Raw genomic sequence first — 17,824 nt, 5'->3', positions numbered from 1 at the left:
TACATAAACAATATGATTTGACTGGCTGGACCGGACAGATACAAAAATAAATAATAATAATTAATTAAAAATCGATATTTCATTTTTTTTTATCGATTTAAGAATTGTTACAAATAATCGGAATTCATTTGGAAATCTGTTATTCTTTTCTTTGAAACCTCTTTATATCAGAAATTTTTTTTATAATTATGTCTGCTTGCATATAAACCAAGAGTGTCAAACTCATTTTAGATCGGGGGCCACATGGAGAAAAATCTACTCCCAACTGAAAAATAAATAGAGACAACTTCAGATTGTTTTCTTTGTTTAAAAATAGAACAAACACATTCTGAAAATGTAACAATCATAATGTTGTTTTTTTACACTTACATGTTGCGGTTTATAGTATTTTACCTTTATTTGTCGTTATTTATACTTTTTTGAATAAATAATGTGATAATGTTCATCAGTCAACTCATTGGTGTTAATTTTCAGTATATCAAGAGAAAAAATATAAACAGATTACAGGATGTTATTTATTTAGTTTGACTATTTTCCTCGACTGATGTACCAACATGTTGTTTTAATTTGTACATATGTAGCATCATCTACAAAGATAAAAAATAATTGCTGTTGCGACATCTAGTGGACACATTTAAAACAGCAGTTTGTTTCATTAAAAAATGTCAGCTCATTTTTATACTTAGCAATCTCATCCCGCGGGCTGGACAAAACTTGTTCGTGGGCCTGATCCAGCTTGCGGGCCTTACGTTTGACACCCCTGTTATAAACGCTCCAATACATTAGATACATGTTACAAACATTCAAATGTCCGCCAACAAGCACACAAGGTTGGTCTTATCTTCTAATCGCTGACAAAAACAGTAAACATTGGAGGCTGTATTTTTTATTTTTTTTATTTTTTTTATTAATCAATCCAACAAAACAATACACAACAATACCATACTAATGCAATCCGATTCCAAAACCAAACCCGACCCAGCAACATTCAGAATAGCAATAAACAGAGCAATTGAGAGGACACAAAACAATCTAAAAGTCGTGAAACAAAAATGAATATTATCAATAGTATCAATATTAGGAACAATTTCAACATAGCAGTGATTAAAAATCCCTCATTGACGTTGTCATTAAAGACATTTATATTAAATAAAATAAAAGAACAATAGTGTCACAGCTTGACAACACATTGTGTCCAACATTTTCTACAAAGATAAAATAAATTAAAATTGTCGGCTGTGTAATTTTAATTTAAAACGGTAATATTGTCAGGAGTTTTACCTCGGTTGTCATTATTACCGTTTATAGTTACATACGAAGCACAATCGCCTAGTTTTGAATCAGTTTTTATTGCTGACTTCGGCCTGACCACTGCCGTATGTTTTGATTATGTAGCTACCACAAAAAAAAAAAATCATGGAAATTTAGGACAGTTTCCGAAGAAAATGTCCAAGTTATTAGGCTGTCGTATACTTAATGGACATTTGGAAGTGTGAAGTGCATGGGACTAATCATTCATTCTTCATCTAAACGGGAAGATACAAACATCCCATCAGTCGGCGGCCCAGTGAGAGCAGACATTGTACAGTCAGTGATTGTTTTTATGTTCATACTTTGTATTTCTTGTTTAGCACTTAGCAATAATGCTATTTGCTAGATGTATTTTATCACTTAACTTTTGAAACTTGCACATCATCCTCCTTATAGTCGGGCTCAAAAAAGATAAAAGTCATTATTTATCTAAAAGCAGTCTTTGGTGTCATTCATGAAGTATGCATGATTAGTACTGTTGTTGAAGGAAATAAGTGAAGTGAATTATATTTATATAGCGCTTTTTCTCTAGTGACTCAAAGCGCTTTACATTCATGAAGTATGCATGATTAGTACTGTTGTTGAAGGAAATAAGTGAAGTGAATTATATTTATATAGCGCTTTTTCTCTAGTGACTCAAAGCGCTTTACATAGTGAAACCCAATATTTAAGTTACATTTAAACCAGTGTGGGTGGCACTGGGAGCAGGTGGGTAAAGTGTCTTGCCCAAGGACACAGTGGCAGAAATTAGGATGACGGAAGCGGGGATCGAACCTGGAACCTTCAACTTGCTGGCACGGCCACTCTACCAACCGAGTTATAACCGCCTCAAATTGTCTCTATGTTCGTAGTTTGTATTTCTTGTTTAGCACTTAGCAATATTGCTATTTGCTAGATGTGTTTTATCACTTAGCTTTTGAAACTTGCACATTGTCCTCCTTATACTCGGGCTCAAAAAGGATAAAGGTTATGGATCATTATTTATCCAAAAGCAGTATTTGGTGTCATTCATGAAGTATGCATGATTAATAGTAGGAATGTCCGATAATGGCCTTTTGTCGATATTCCGATATTGTCCAACTCTTTAATTACCGATACCAATATCAACCAATATATGCAGTCGTGGAATCAACACACTATTATGCCTAATTTGGACAACCAGGTATGGTGAAGATAAGGTACTTTTTCAAAAAAATAATAAAATAAGATAAATTAAAAACATTTTCTTGAATAAAAAATAAAGTAAAACAATATAAAAACAGTTACATAGAAACTAGTAATTAATGAAAATGAGTAAAATTAACTGTTAAAAGTTAGTACTATTAGTGGACCAGCAGCACGCACAATCATGTGTGCTTACGGACTGTATCCCTTGCAGACTGTATTGATATATATTGATATATATAATGTAGGAACCAGAATATTAATAACAGAAAGAAACAACCCTTTTGTGTGAATGAGTGTGAATGAGTGTAAATGGGGGAGGAAGGTTATTTTGGGTTGGTGCACTAATTGTAAGTGTATCTTGTTTTTTATGTTGATTTAATAAAAAAATAAAATAAAAAAAATAAATATACCGATAATTTCCGATATTACATTTTACCGCATTTATCGGCCGGTAATATCAGCAGGCCGATATTATCGGACATCTCTAATTAGTAGTGTTGTTGTTGTTGAAGGAAAAAAGTGAAGTGAAATATATTTTCTCTAGTGACTCATAGCGCGTTACATAGTGAAACTCAATATCTAAGTTACATTTAAACCAGTGTGGGTGGCACTGGGAACAGGTGGGTAAAGTGTCTTGCCCAAGGACACAACGGCAGTGACTCGGATGGCGGAAGAATCGAACCTGCAACCCTCAGGTTGCTGGCACGGCCGCTCTACCAACCGAGCTGTACCGCCCGAAAAAAGTAGAAAGAATAAATGAGCATGGAAATCGAACACAAGTCATTCAAATGTGTAGTATTTGTGTTGGAGCACAGAAAAAAAAAGCAATTAGGGAAGTGTTCCACCTTCCTTGAGCACATCTGTCAATTAAAGGAAAAAAAAACCCCAAAAAAACCTTTTCTAAAAAAATGTAATCGCTGACAGTTGTTGATGGGGGCGGAAGGCTGTCACAGAGGGCGTGGAAACGCAGCCGTGTTATTGTTTGCTGCGATGCACTCTGCGGTTCCTCAGCTCAGACTGCGAGCAATCACACTGCCGGCTGCAGCCAGTCGTGATTTGAGTTCAGCGCTTAATAGCTTTTGGTGTCAATAGTGTGCCGGCGCATTCAGCGAGGCCCAGCAAATCCGCGGTGATTGGCTGATGATGCATAATACTGCAGATTTTTCAGTGCGGCTAATTTCCCCTTTCTGCTGGGCTACGTCGAAGAAAGATATGTTGCCTGGTGGGGTTTTTTTTGTTTGTTTTCTTGAGTGTCTGTGTGGAAGCAAAGAAACATAATTTGGAGCGCATGAGGTCGTTGAAAGCAAGAAAAGACCTCATGCTTATTTATTCACAAGTGTGCAAGAAGTGAGAATCTTTGGCTACCTTGCAATTCCATTAAGATTCGGTTAAAAATCGACTATTGATGCATCTTTAATTTATGTATATTGATGCAGATTTACATTTATTTTAACCCCTGTGTGGTGTTCGGGTCTCTGGGACATGTTTTCATTTTTTGTTAAAAGAAAAATGATACAATTCATTAATTTTTCAAACTGAGACTCACTGACTTTGGCTCATTTTCTGTGAAGAACATATATCAGAATACAAATTTAATGACCACACACCATACACCCCCCTACACATTTATACTACATATAAGATGTCCGGGTCCACTGGACCCGGGGCTAATACAAGTGTGGAAATTGATGTTCTGTGTACCACACACACACACACACACACAACAGGCCTAGACAGGAGGTGGACAGAGTGTAGGTACACAGAACATCAGAGGGTCAAATGTGCGAGAAAATGAGAGCAGACAGTGTGGCTTTCAATGCCACAAAATCAAACACTTTTATGTTAAAATACTGAACAGATGTTTATTGGGATAAGGTCAACATCTGTTCAGTATTTAAAAATAAAAGTGTTTGATTGTGAGGCATTAAAAGCCACAAAATGCAACGGGTCCATCAGACCCACAAACGCTGGCTGAGTAACAACAATATGAACGGTTAAACGTTTATCACTTGGAACTAGGGTTGTATGGTATACCGGTATTAGTATGGTACCGCGATACTAATGAATCATATTCTGCACTATACCGCCTCTAAAAAGTACCGGTCCCTCACCCATCGTCGTCACGTCGTGTCATGCAGAAGAGCATGTTCGGCAGCGCACACACACAGAGTACTTACACACACACACACACACACACACACACAGCAAGCCTAGACAGGAGGAGGACAGAGTGTAGGTACACAGAACATCCGAGGGTCAAATGTGCGAGAAAATGAGAGCAGACAGACAGTGAGTGTTGTGGCTTTTAATGCCACACAATCAAACACTTTTATGTTAAAATACTGAACAGATGTTTATTGGGATAAGGTAAACATCTGTTCAGTATTTTAAAATAAAAGTGTTTGATTGTGAGGCATTAAAAGCCACAGAATGCAACGGGTCCATCAGACCCACAAACGCTGGCTGAGTAACAACAATATGAACATTAGACAAGGGTTAAACGTATACCGCCTCTAAAAAGTACCGGTCCCCCACCCATCGTCGTCGTGTCATGCAGAAGAGCATGTTCGGCAGCGCACACACACAGAGTACTTACAAGCAGACACAGTGTGTGGACAGAGAAGGGAGAGTGGATACATTTTGGCTTAAAAACAAACATAAAGCTGAAGTTATAACACTGAAACGCCACTCTACAAGAGGTGCTTTAAACATGGCTAGCTAGTTAGCTAGTGGCTAACGTCCATCCACAGTGTTGTAGCTACTTCTAAATCTGTCTCCATGGAGCCAATTCAAGTATATTAATTTCAAGAATCATCCCTGTAGGACGAGGGATATTTAGACATACTTCACTACACACCAGAATCATTACATTAAATGTGTTAACGGTCTAAATTAGATGTAGTTAAGACAAGATTACACTATGTCCAAATATTAACCATTAGGATGATCATCTTACCTTTGAACACACTACACATAAGTGAATGAATTGCATACTTACTCAACAGCCATACATGTCACACTAAGGGTGGGCGTATAAACAACGCCAACACTGTCATAAACATGTGCCATATAGTGAAACCACACTAAACAACAATGACAAACACATTTTGGGAGAATATTTGCACCACAACATAAACACTACAGAACAAATTCCCAGAATTCCATGCAGCACCAACTCTTCCGTTACACTACAATATAAACAAATGCCTTTGTTATATTGTGATGATACCAAGTACAGGAGCGTATCGAGTCGATACTACTATGTTTACATCAATATTTTTTAGCAGCACAAAATCTTCTTTCTTTTTTTCTTAATTTATATTATGTTTATAAACTACTTGGTATCGGATTGATACCCAAATCCAAAACTAATGTAAAGTATCTAACAACAGAAGAATAAATGATTATTACATTTTAACAGAAGTGTAGATAGAACATGTTAAAAGAGAAAGTACGTAGATATTAACAGTAAATGAACAAGTACATTATTAATTCATTTTCTACCATTTGTCCTTAATGATTGACACAATAATAGAATGGAAAATGACACAATATGTTACTGCATATGTCAGCAGCTAAATTAGGAGCCTTTGTTTGTTTACTTACTACTAAAATGCAAGTTTTCTTGTATGTTCACTATTTTATTTAAGGACAAACTTGCAATAATAAACATTTATGTTTAATGTACCCTAGGATTTTGTGTTAGAATAAAGCCAATAATGACATTTTTTGTGGTCCTCTTTATTTAGAAAAGTACCGAAAAACATTTTGGTACCGGTACCAAAATATTGGTATCCTGACAACACTACTTGGAACTTTTAAAAACAGTGCATTTGTAATAGGAAATTACCATCACATTTAACAAATCCATGGAAATGTGTGCAGAACTGGAACATAAGTGGCCTAAAATAAAGGAGCTGGTCGGACCTCTCGGTGAGGTGGCTCGCTGCAGTCAGCCAAATTCTAGAACCTTCTGCATTTCTTTATTTACAATGAATAAGTCGATTATCGATTATTGACATTTTACTAATCTGTTTTATAATCGTCCATGTCTGAATTGCAAAGCATCTACAAATCAATTATTTCCCCCACCTCGTTTTAATACCACTAATGAGTTTAATGGAAAGTTCCACACCAAACATAGCAACTATTTAAAGGGGAACTGCACTTTTTTGGAATTTTGCCTGTCGTTCGCAATCATTATGAGAGACAAGACGACAAATGGTTGTATTTTTTTTTAGAGATCAATCAATCAATCAATCAATGTTCATTTATATAGCCCTAAATCACAAGTGTCTCAAAGGGCTGCGCAAGCCACAACGACATCCTCGGTACAGAGCGCACATAAGGGCAAGGGAAAACTCACCCCAGTGGGACGTCGATGTGAATGACTATGAGAAACCTTGGAGAGGACCGCATATTTAACTTATTTGCAGGCAAAGGAATGAAGTCATAGAGGAGTAGTTGTATTTGTGCCATGTTGTTTGAATGAAACTGTTGAAATATGACAAACAAAATTGAAACTACTTGAATTTACTCATATCGGCCTGCCGATATTATCGGCCGATAAATGCGTTAAAATGTAATATCGGAAATTATTGGTATCATTTTTTTCTTTATCGGTATCGTGTTTTTTTTTATTTTTTATTTTTATTAAATCAACATAAAAATCACAAGATACACTTACAATTAGTGCACCAACCCCAAAAACCTCCCCCTGCCCCACTCATTCACACAAAAGGGTTGTTTCTTTCTGTTATTAATATTCTGGTTCCTACATTATATATCAATATATATCAATACAGTCTGCAAGGGATACAGTCCGTAAGCACACATGATTGTGCGTGCTGCTGGTCCACTAATAGTACTAACCTTTAACAGTTAATTTTACTCATTTTCATTAATTACTAGTTTCTATGTAACTGTTTTTATATTGTTTTACTTTCTTTTTTATTCAAGAAAATGTTTTTAATTTATTTATCTTATTTTATTCATTTTTTTAAAAAGTATCCTATCTTCACCATACCTGGTTGTCCAAATTAGGCATAATAGTGTGTTAATTCCACGACTGCATATATCGGTTGATATCGGTATCGGTAATTAAAGAGTTGGACAATATCGGGATATCGGCAAAAAGCCATCCCTAATTTTTTTGCATTCTGACGTGTAAAATCGGCTCCTTCTTGATGGACTTAATGGACATTTGGAAGTGTGAAGTGCATGGGACTAATCCTTCATTCTTCATCTAATTGTGAAGATACAAACATCCCATCAGTCGGCGCCCCAGTGAGAGCAGACATGGTACAGTCAGTGATTGTTTTTATGTTCGTAGTTTGTATTTTTGTTTAGCACTTAGCAATAATGCTATTTGCTGGATGTATTTTATCACTTAGCTTTTGAAACTTGCACATTGTCCTCCTCATACTCGGGCTCAAAAAAGATAATAGTCATTATTTATCTAAAAGCAGTCTTTGGTGTCATTCATGAAGTATGCATGATTAGTACTGTTGTTGAAGGAAATAAGTGAAGTGAATTATATTTATATAGCGCTTTTTCTCTCGTGACTCAAAGCGCTTTACATAGTGAAACCCAATATCAAGTCACATTTAAACCAGTGTGGGTGGCACTGGGAACAGGTGGGTAAAGTGTCTTGCCCAAGGACACGACGGCAGCGATTAAGATGGCGGAAGCGGGGATCGAACCTGGAACCCTCAAGTTGCTGGCACGGCCACTCTACCAACCGAGCTATAACCGCCTCAATTTGTTTCTATGGTGGCTAGAAATGCAGCGAATGTAAACAATCAATTTTACCTCTAAATCGCTTTTAAAATGCATTCAAAAGACGTCAACAATGCTTCATTTATGTTCCATAACCTGTCCTGAAGCTCTCTGGCAGGCTGTTCCACAGGTGGGGGCCATAGTGGCTAAATGCCGCCTCACCGTGGGTCTTTGTTCTGGTATTTGGTAAAGCTAAAAGGCCAGTGCCAGAGGACCTCAGGATCCGCGAGGGTTGATACGGTAAAAGCCGGTCAGATAGATAAGAATGTGCAAGGTGTTAACTAATAATAGAACTTTAAAATCCACCCTGAAGCGGACAGGGAGCCGATGCAGCGACTTTAAAACTGGTGTAATGTGCTCCTGCCCTCTGGTCCTCGTCAGCACGTGTGTAGCTGAGTTTTGTAATAGTTATAGACTTCGGATATTCTTTCTGGGAAGGCCAGAAAAAATGACAATAGTGAAACGACGTGGTCGCATAGTGATACGGGTGTGGTTCTCCCAAGGATGCAGATGGCTTCGGACACAGCTTGCAGGTAGGAAAAATGATTTATTTTAAATATAAATATGATGATGAATAAACAAAAGGGCTAGCGTGGGAGCTAGCAAACCAAAAGAGCCTAGCGTGAGAACTAGTAGCTAAGAAACATGAAATAATTGTCGTCATCAGTTGTGTGAGAACAAACTACGAAGCCAGACAGAGTGAGGCCAGAGCAAAGACTAAATAGCCCTCTGATTAGCGCCCGGGCAACAGGTGCGCGTCCCGAACACTAACCAGAGGCAGGTGCGCACAATCTGCCGTCATGGCAACAGAAACAAACTAAACTCAAGGTGCTGAAAACACGTGACACAAACATAAACAAACTCTGATCCGGGCAGCGGATCGTAACAGTACCCCCCCCCTTAAAGGACAGATTCCAGATGTCCCTTGACACTAAATAAAACTAGAACCCAAAAAACAAGAAATAGTTCGAGAGTCAAGGGAGGGTGGAGGGAGGATTTGGTGGTGGGTCGCCAGGCCACGTGTCCCCGAATCCACCGGGGAAGAGTCAGGTGGCGGCGGCGAGTGGAACGCCGCTGCCGCAGGCGAGGCGGGCGACCACGGAAAGGCCACATTCGTGGCTGCCGAGAAGGTGGGCGTGAGTGGCGCCAGAAGTTCAGCAGCCGGAGAGTTCTACGACTACGTCTCGGGTGTCGCTGCTGTTTGCGCCACTGGCGTCCATAAACAAACCTCCGAGAGCGCCGCTTGCGCAGCCAGACCACTCGAGGTCGCTGAGACGAAGACGAGGAGAGAGCAGACGTCGCCGTGGAAACAGGAGGAGCCGACGTCGCCGTGGAGGCAGGAGGAGCCGACGTCGCCGTGGAGGCAGGAGGAGCCGACGTCGCCGTGGAGGCAGGAGGAGCCGACGTCGCCGTGGAGGCAGGAGGAGCCGACGTCGCCGTGGAGGCAGGAGGAGCCGACGTCGCCGGGGAGGCAGGAGGAGACGTCGTCGCCGTGGAGGCAGGTGGAGACGTCGTCGCCGTGGAGGCAGGAGGAGACGTCGTCGCCGTGGAGGCAGGAGGAGACGTCGTCGCCGTGGAGGCAGGAGGAGACGACGTCGCCGTGGAGGCAGGAGGAGCCGACGTCGCCGTGGAGGCAGGAGGAGCCGACGTCGCCGTGGAGGCAGGAGGAGACGTCGTCGCCGTGGAGGCAGGTGGAGACGTCGTCGCCGTGGAGGCAGGAGGAGACGTCGTCGCCGTGGAGGCAGGAGGAGACGTCGTCGCCGTGGAGGCAGGAGGAGACGTCGTCGCCGTGGAGGCAGGAGGAGACGTCGTCGCCGTGGAGGCAGGAGGAGACGTCGTCGCCGTGGAGGCAGGTGCAGGTTCTGGTACCAGCCGTGGAGCAGGTGCAGGTTCTGGTACCAGCCGTGGAGCCGGCGCTGGTGTGGGTACCAGCCTTGGAGCCGGCGCTGGTGTGGGAACCAGCCTTGGAGCCGGCGTTGGTGTGGGAACCAGCCTTGGAGCCGGCGCTGGTGTGGGAACCAGCCTTGGAGCCGGCGCTGGTGTGGGAACCAGCCTTGGAGCCGGCGCTGGTGTGGGAACCAGCCTTGGAGCCGGCGCTGGTGTGGGAACCAGCCTTGGAGCCGGCGCTGGTGTGGGAACCAGCCTTGGAGCCGGCGCTGGTGTGGGAACCAGCCTTGGAGCCGGCGCTGGTGTGGGAACCAGCCTTGGAGCCGGCGCTGGTGTGGGAACCAGCCTTGGAGCCGGCGCTGGTGTGGGAACCAGCCTTGGAGCCGGCGCTGGTGTGGGAACCAGCCTTGGAGCCGGCGCTGGTGTGGGAACCAGCCTTGGAGCCGGCGCTGGTGTGGGAACCAGCCTTGGAGCCGGCGCTGGTGTGAGAACCAGCCTTGGAGCCGGCGCTGGTGTGAGAACCAGCCTAGGAACTTGGCATGGTGGAGCTTGGCGTGGTGGAGGTACTGGAGACGAAGCTTGGTGTGTCAGCCGAGGTGCAGGAACAGGTGCTAGCCGAGGTGCAGCTGGAGGTGGCCTAGCTGGCGGTTGTGGCTTAGCAGGACGAAGGACTGGTGGCGGTGGCCGTGCAGGAGGTTGCGGTTTAGCACGCCGAAAGACTGGTGGCGGTGGCCGTGCAGGGGGTTGCGGCTTAGCACGCCGAAAAACTGGTGGCGGTGGCCGTGTAGGAGGTTGCGGCTTAGCACGCCGAAAAACTGGTGGCGGTGGCCGTGCAGGAGGTTGCGGCTTAGCACGCCGAAGTTGTGCCACCGCACTAGCACAGTTCCCAGTACTAGCCCCCCCCTCAAGACGCGGATACCAGACGCGCTCTTTGCGGTTTGGAACTGTCTTCAAGGGTGGGTGGGGGGAGGTATGGAGGGGGGTATACTCTTCTTCAAATTGACCAAATTGACTATTATCATCCCCCACTTGAGATTGGGTGGGAGCACAGGGGGAAAAAATATGTGCAGTGGGCGGAGCAATAGTCACTGGGGGCGGAACCAAAGTCACTGGAGGTGGAGTCTGAAAATCAGAATGTGACTGACTAGACTTACACTTAATAAAAATGTCCTGATAATGTCTTATCTTAGAATGAAAGTCATTTGGTATTGGCTGACAGAAAGAATTAGAAGATGGAAAAAAAAAATCTTGTTCAATGATGTCATCAGAAGTGGGCGGAGTTACCTCTTCGGGAGGCGCCAATGACATGACATTACTGTTGCAACTGTCCATGTGACTTACAGCCCAATCGGAGAACTTTTTGGCGAAGTGGTCGATGGGGTTGCCAAACATCTGAGGAGGGGGGGTTTGGGCTGAATGTAGCTTGCTTCGGTCCGGGGGAGGAGTTTGCAGGAGCGGCGCGTCTTGGCGGCGAGGGAAAGACCTCCTGGCCGGCTTCCGTCTTTGACGGCGCGCACGGTACTGCGGTCTAGCGGCGATGTCTTCCGACCAGAGGGAATCGATGGGGATAAGAGAGCCTCCAGGTCCCCACATGAGATTCGACCTCTCCTCCGTCGAATAGCGAAGCGTCTCGGCTTCCATCGCTCGCAACACCATGAGCGTACCTTCGTCCAACTACTCGTTAGCCAGTGCGGGAGAATTGTTTTCTGCTGGCTTCGTACTGAAACGACGTGGTCGCATAGTGATGCGGGTGTGGTTCTCCCAAGGATGCAGACGGCTTCGGACACAGCTTGCAGGTAGGAAAAATGATTTATTTTAAATATAAATATGATGATGAATAAACAAAAGGGCTAGCGTGGGAGCTAGCAAACCAAAAGAGCCTAGCGTGAGAACTAGTAGCTAAGAAACATGAAATAATTGTCGTCATCAGTTGTGTGAGAACAAACTACGAAGCCAGACAGAGTGAGGCCAGAGCAAAGACTAAATAGCCCTCTGATTAGCGCCCGGGCAACAGGTGCGCATCCCGAACACTAACCAGAGGCAGGTGCGCACAATCTGCCGTCATGGCAACAGAAACAAACTAAACTCAAGGTGCTGAAAACACGTGACACAAACATAAACAAACTCTGATCCGGGCAGCGGATCGTAACAAATAGTCTAAACGACAGGAAATAAAAACATGCATTAGCACCTCCGTGTTGGCCTGAGAGAGAAATGGGTTGACTCTGGCTATTTTTGAAATATTTTTAACATGTGGAATAAAAGTCAGCGTAATCACGGCCAGATTTTTTTTGGACTGTGTTGGTTTTAATGTAGTCTTTGGTATTCCTTTATATCATAGCTATTCAAATGGCGGCCGGGGGGGCTTAACCCAACCCGGAACTGACACCACACAAAATAGACAAAAATGAAATGCCCACTGCTGGTTGATGCTAAATTTGAGGAAAATACGAAATAAGAATAATATTGAAGGGAAAAGTCCGGTCCCTTGGTCATTAATCTGCAAATTGGGCCCCAAAAGGGTGTAGTTGAATATCCCTGCTGCATATTGATGGGTAAGTGTGCTGCAACTTTTACAAAACCCAAAACCAGTGAAGTTGGCACGTTGTGTAACTGGTAAATAAAAACAGAATACAATGATTTGCAAATCCTTTTCAACTTATATGCAATTGAATAGACTGCAAAGACAAGATATTTAACGTTCGAACTGGAAAACGTTATATTTTTCAAATATTAGCTCATGTAGAATTTGATGCTTGCAACATGTTTTAAAAAAGCTGGCACAAGTGGCAAAAAAGACTGAGAAAAATGAGGAATGCTCATCAAACACTTATTTGGAACATCCCACAGGTGAACAGGCTAATTGGGAACGAGCGGGTGCCATGATTGGGTATAAAAGCAGCTTCCATGAAATGCTCAGTCATTCACAAACAAGGGTCACCACTTTGTGAACAAATGCGTGAGCAAATTGTCGAACAGTTTAAGAACAACATTTCTCAATGAGCTATTGCAAGTAATTTAGGGATTTCATCTACGATCCGTAATATCATCAAAAGGTTCAGATAATCTGGAGAAATCCCTGCACGTAACATTGAATGCCCGTGACCTTGGATCCCTCAGGCGGTACTGCATTAAAAAGCGACATCAGTGTGTAAAGGGTATCACCACATGGGCTAAGGAACACTTCAGAAAACTACTGTCGGTATCTACAGTTTGTCGCTACATCTGTAAGTGCAAGTTAAAACTCTACTTTGTAAAGCGAAAGCCATTTATCAACAACACCCAGAAACGCCGCCGGCTTCACAGGGCCCGAGCTCATCTAAGATGGACTGATGCAAAGTGTAAAAGTGTTCTGTGGTCTGCCGAGTCCACATTTCAAATTGTTTTTGGGAACTGTGGACGTCTTGTCCACTGGACCAAAGAGGAAAAGAACCATCCGGACTGTTATATGTGTAAAGTTCAAAAGCTAGCATCTGTGATGGTATGGGGGTGTATTAGTGCCCAAGGCATGGGTAACTTACACATCTGTGAAGGCGCCATTAATGCTGAAAGGTACATACAGGTTTTGGAGCAACATATGTTGCCATCCAAGCAATGTTATAGTGGACGCCCCTGCTTATTTCAGCGAGACAATGCCAAGCCACGTGTTACAACAGCGTGGCTTCATAGTAAAAGAGTGCGGGTACTAGACTGGCTTACCTGTCTCCGAATGAGAATGTGTGGCGCAATATGAAGCCTAAAATACCACAACACAGACCCCGGACTGTTGAACAACTTAAGCTGTACATCAAGCAAGAATGGGAAAGAATTCCATCTGAAAAGCTTAAAAAATTGGTCTCCTCAGTTCCCAAACGTTTACTGAGTGTTGTTAAAAGGAAAGGCCATGTAACACAGTGGTAAAAATGCCCCTGTGCCAACTTTTTTGCAATGTGTTGCTGCCATTAAATTCTAAGTTAATGATTATTTGCACAAAAAAAATTAAGTTTCTCAGTTGGAACATTAAATATCTCGTCTTTGCAGTCTATTCAATTGAATATAAGTTGAAAATGATTTGCAAATCATTGTATTGTTTTTATTTACGATTTACACAACGTGCCAACTTCACTGGTTTTGGGTTTTGTACTATCTTAATGTTTGTTTCTCTTGTCATTTGGGGAAAAAATGACTCCAATGTTCAATTCAGGAGCTTTTCATTTGGCAAGGCTCTCGTTAGGACCGCCACTGTAATCGTTTGCTGGTGTTATTGCTCTGATTTATTCCCCTCAATAAACACACAACCATGGATATTTGATTATGCCGCATTCATTAGTCTCCAATGTGACTTCAGAACAGATTAGAGTTTCACGTTATTGTTTACCCGTTATTTTCGTATCGCTTTGCAAAAGGCGGAGGCGCACACTGCGGAATCCCAGCACGGCGGGTGACTTTCAAACGACGCCGGCGATGATCTTGTCGCCATTGTGAAACTCTGAGCAGGGTCGCAGCGGCCACTTGAACATTGCCCGTCAATTATAGCAAACGGCTGATAGGCCGCGTGGCAGCCTGCTGTGCGGTACTCGACGGAAGGCTGTCGTCTTTTAGCGCTAAACCGTCTCTCTAAGACGATTGAGTTTGATGAATAACAAGGCAGAATGACGCTGAGTGAGGGCTGTTGGCCTCAGTGGATGTCAGTGACTTTTCTTAGTATGAATTTCCATGAAATACCCATCATCAAGTATTTAACATTTGAAGCATCTCCATTTGCTTGCAGTTGTCCTTTGAAAGGTCCACTTACTCTTCAGACCAAACAGCCTCCATAATCAATCAATCAATCAATCAATGTTTATTTATATAGCCCTAAATCACAAGTGTCTCAAAGGGCTGCACAAGCCACAACGACATCCTCGGTACAAAGCCCACATAAGGGCAAGGAAAAACTCACCCCAGTGGGACGTCGATGTGAATGACTATGAGAAACCTTGGAGAGGACCGCATATGTGGGGAGACCGAATGCAATGGATGTTGAGTGGGTCTGACATAATATTGTGAGAGAGTGCCTCCATGCACTTTTGTTTTTTGTTCCGTGTGATTCTGTGCATGCAGGAACGTGTCCGTCATACGTTCCACATGCTCAAATTATGGTCTCATAAAAGTGTATTGAAACAGAAACTAGACTCAATGCTGGAATGTATCCGCAAAGTATTCATAGCGCTTGAATGTGTCCACATTTTTTAAAGTTACAGCCTGATATCAAAATGAAATAAATGCATTTTTGTCCCCAAAATTCTACAAACAATACCACACAATGACGATGGGAAAAGTTTTGTTTTTTTTTGTTTTTTTTTTAACATTTATGCCTAAAAAACACATGTACAGTCGCGATCAAAAGAACATAATGTCATGGCTGTCCTGAGTTTCCAATACTTTCTACAACTTTTATTTTTGTTTGTGATAGAGTGATTGGAGCACGTACTTGTTTATATAAAAAAAAAAAAAAATAACATTCATGAAGTTTGGTTCTTTTATGAATTTATTATGGGCCTAATGAAAATGTGAGCAAATCTGCTGGGTCAAAAGTATACATACAGCAATGTTAATATTTGCTTACATGTCCCTTGGCAAGTTTCACTGCAATAAGGCACTTTTGGTAGCCATTCACAAGCTTCTGGTTGAATTTTTGACCACTCATCTTGACAAAATTGGTGCAGTTCAGCCAAATATGTTGGTTTTCTGACATGGACTTGTTTCTTCAGCATTGCCCACGCGTTTAAGTCAGGACTTTGGGAAGGCCATTCTAAAACCTTAATTCTAGCCTGATTTAGTCATTCCTTTACCACTTATGACGTGTGTTTGGGGTCATTGTCCTGTTGGAACACCCAACTGCGCCCAAGACCCAACCTCCGGGCTGATGATTTTAGGTTGTCCTGAAGAATTTGGAGGTAATCCTCCTTTTTCATCGTCCCATGTAAAGGACCAGTTCCATTGGCAGCAAAACAGGCCCAGAGCATAATACTACCACCACCATGCTTGACGGTGGGAATGGTGTTCCTGGGATTAAAGGTCTCACCTTTTCTCCTCCAAATATATAGCTGGGTATTGTGGCCAAACAGCTCAATTTTTGCTTCATCTGACATCACATGGACAAATAAGACCTTCTGGAGGAAAGTTCTGTGGTCAAATGAAACAAAAATTGAGCTGTTTGGCAACAATACCCAGCAATATATTTGGAGGAGAAAAAGTGAGACCTTTAATCCCAGGAACACCAATTCCTACCGTCAAGCATGATGGTGGTAGTATTATGCTCTGGGCCTGTTTTGCTGCCAATGGAACTGGTCCTTTACATGGGACGATGAGTGCCTCACTTTTTCTCCTCCAAATACATTGCTGGGTATTGTGGCCAAACAGCTAAATTTTTGTTTCATTTGACCACAGAACTTTCCTCCAGAAGGTCTTATTTGTCCATGTGATGTCAGATGTAGCAAAAATTGAGCTGTTTGGCCACAATACCCAGCTATATATTTGGAGGAGAAAAGGTGAGACCTTTAATCCCAGGAACACCATGCCCACCGTCAAGCATTGTGGTGGTAGTATTATGCTCTGGGCCTGTTTTGCTTCCAATGGAACTGGTGCTTTACAGAGAGTAAATGGGACAATGAAAAAGGAGAATTACCTCCAAATTCTTCAGGACAACCTAAAATCATCAGCCCGGAGGTTGGGTCTTGGGCGCAGTTGGGTGTTCCAACAGGACAATGACCCCAAACACACATCAAAAGTGGTAAAGGAATGGTTAAATCAAAAGCTTGTGGATGGCTACCAAAAGTGCCTTATTGCAGTGAAACTTGCCAAGGGACATGTAAGCAAATATTAACATTGCTGTATGTATACTTTTGACCCAGCACATTTGCTCACATTTTCAGTAGACCCATAATAAAGAACCAAACTTCATGAATGTTTTTTGTGACCAACACGTATGTGCTCCAATCACTCTATCACAAAAAATAAGACTTGTAGAAATGATTAGAAACTCAAGACAGCCATGACATAAAGTTATTTACAATGTATGTAAACTTTTGATCGTGACTGTACATAAGTATTGACACACCTTTGGCTGCAATTACAGCCTCAAGTCTTTTTGAATACGACGCCACGAGGTTGGCACACCTATCTTTGGGCAGTCTGGCCCGTTCCTCTTTGTACCTCTTAAGCTCCATCAGGTTGGATGGGAAGCGTCGGTTTTCACCCGGGATGTCTCTGCACATTGCTGAATTCATCTCAGTCTAGTCAGTGAGGTGACCAAGAACCCGATGGTCACTCTGTCAGAGCTACCCAGCTCAGCAAACCACCAATCAGGCCTGTATGGCAGAGTGGCCAGACAGAAGCCATTTATTCGTAAAAAAAAGTTTGCCAAAATGCACCTAAAAGACTCCCACACCATGAAAAACAAAATTCTCTGGTCTGATGAGACAAAGATTGAAGTCTTTGGCGTGAATGCCAGGGTGTCATGTTTGGAGGAAAGCAGGCACCGCTCATCACCAGGCCAACACCATCCCGACAGTGAAGCATGGTGGTGGCAGCATCATGAGCCGGGGATGGTTTTCAGCAGTCAGGATAGGAAGACAAATGAATGCAGCATTGTACAGAAACATCTTGGATAAAAACCAATGCTTCCCATCCAACATGATGCAGTTTGAGAGGTACTGCA

Source organism: Nerophis lumbriciformis, linkage group LG16, assembly GCF_033978685.3.
Source record: "Nerophis lumbriciformis linkage group LG16, RoL_Nlum_v2.1, whole genome shotgun sequence".
Classification (NCBI taxonomy): Eukaryota; Metazoa; Chordata; class Actinopteri; order Syngnathiformes; family Syngnathidae; genus Nerophis; species Nerophis lumbriciformis.
This window is presented reverse-complemented; position numbering follows the sequence as displayed.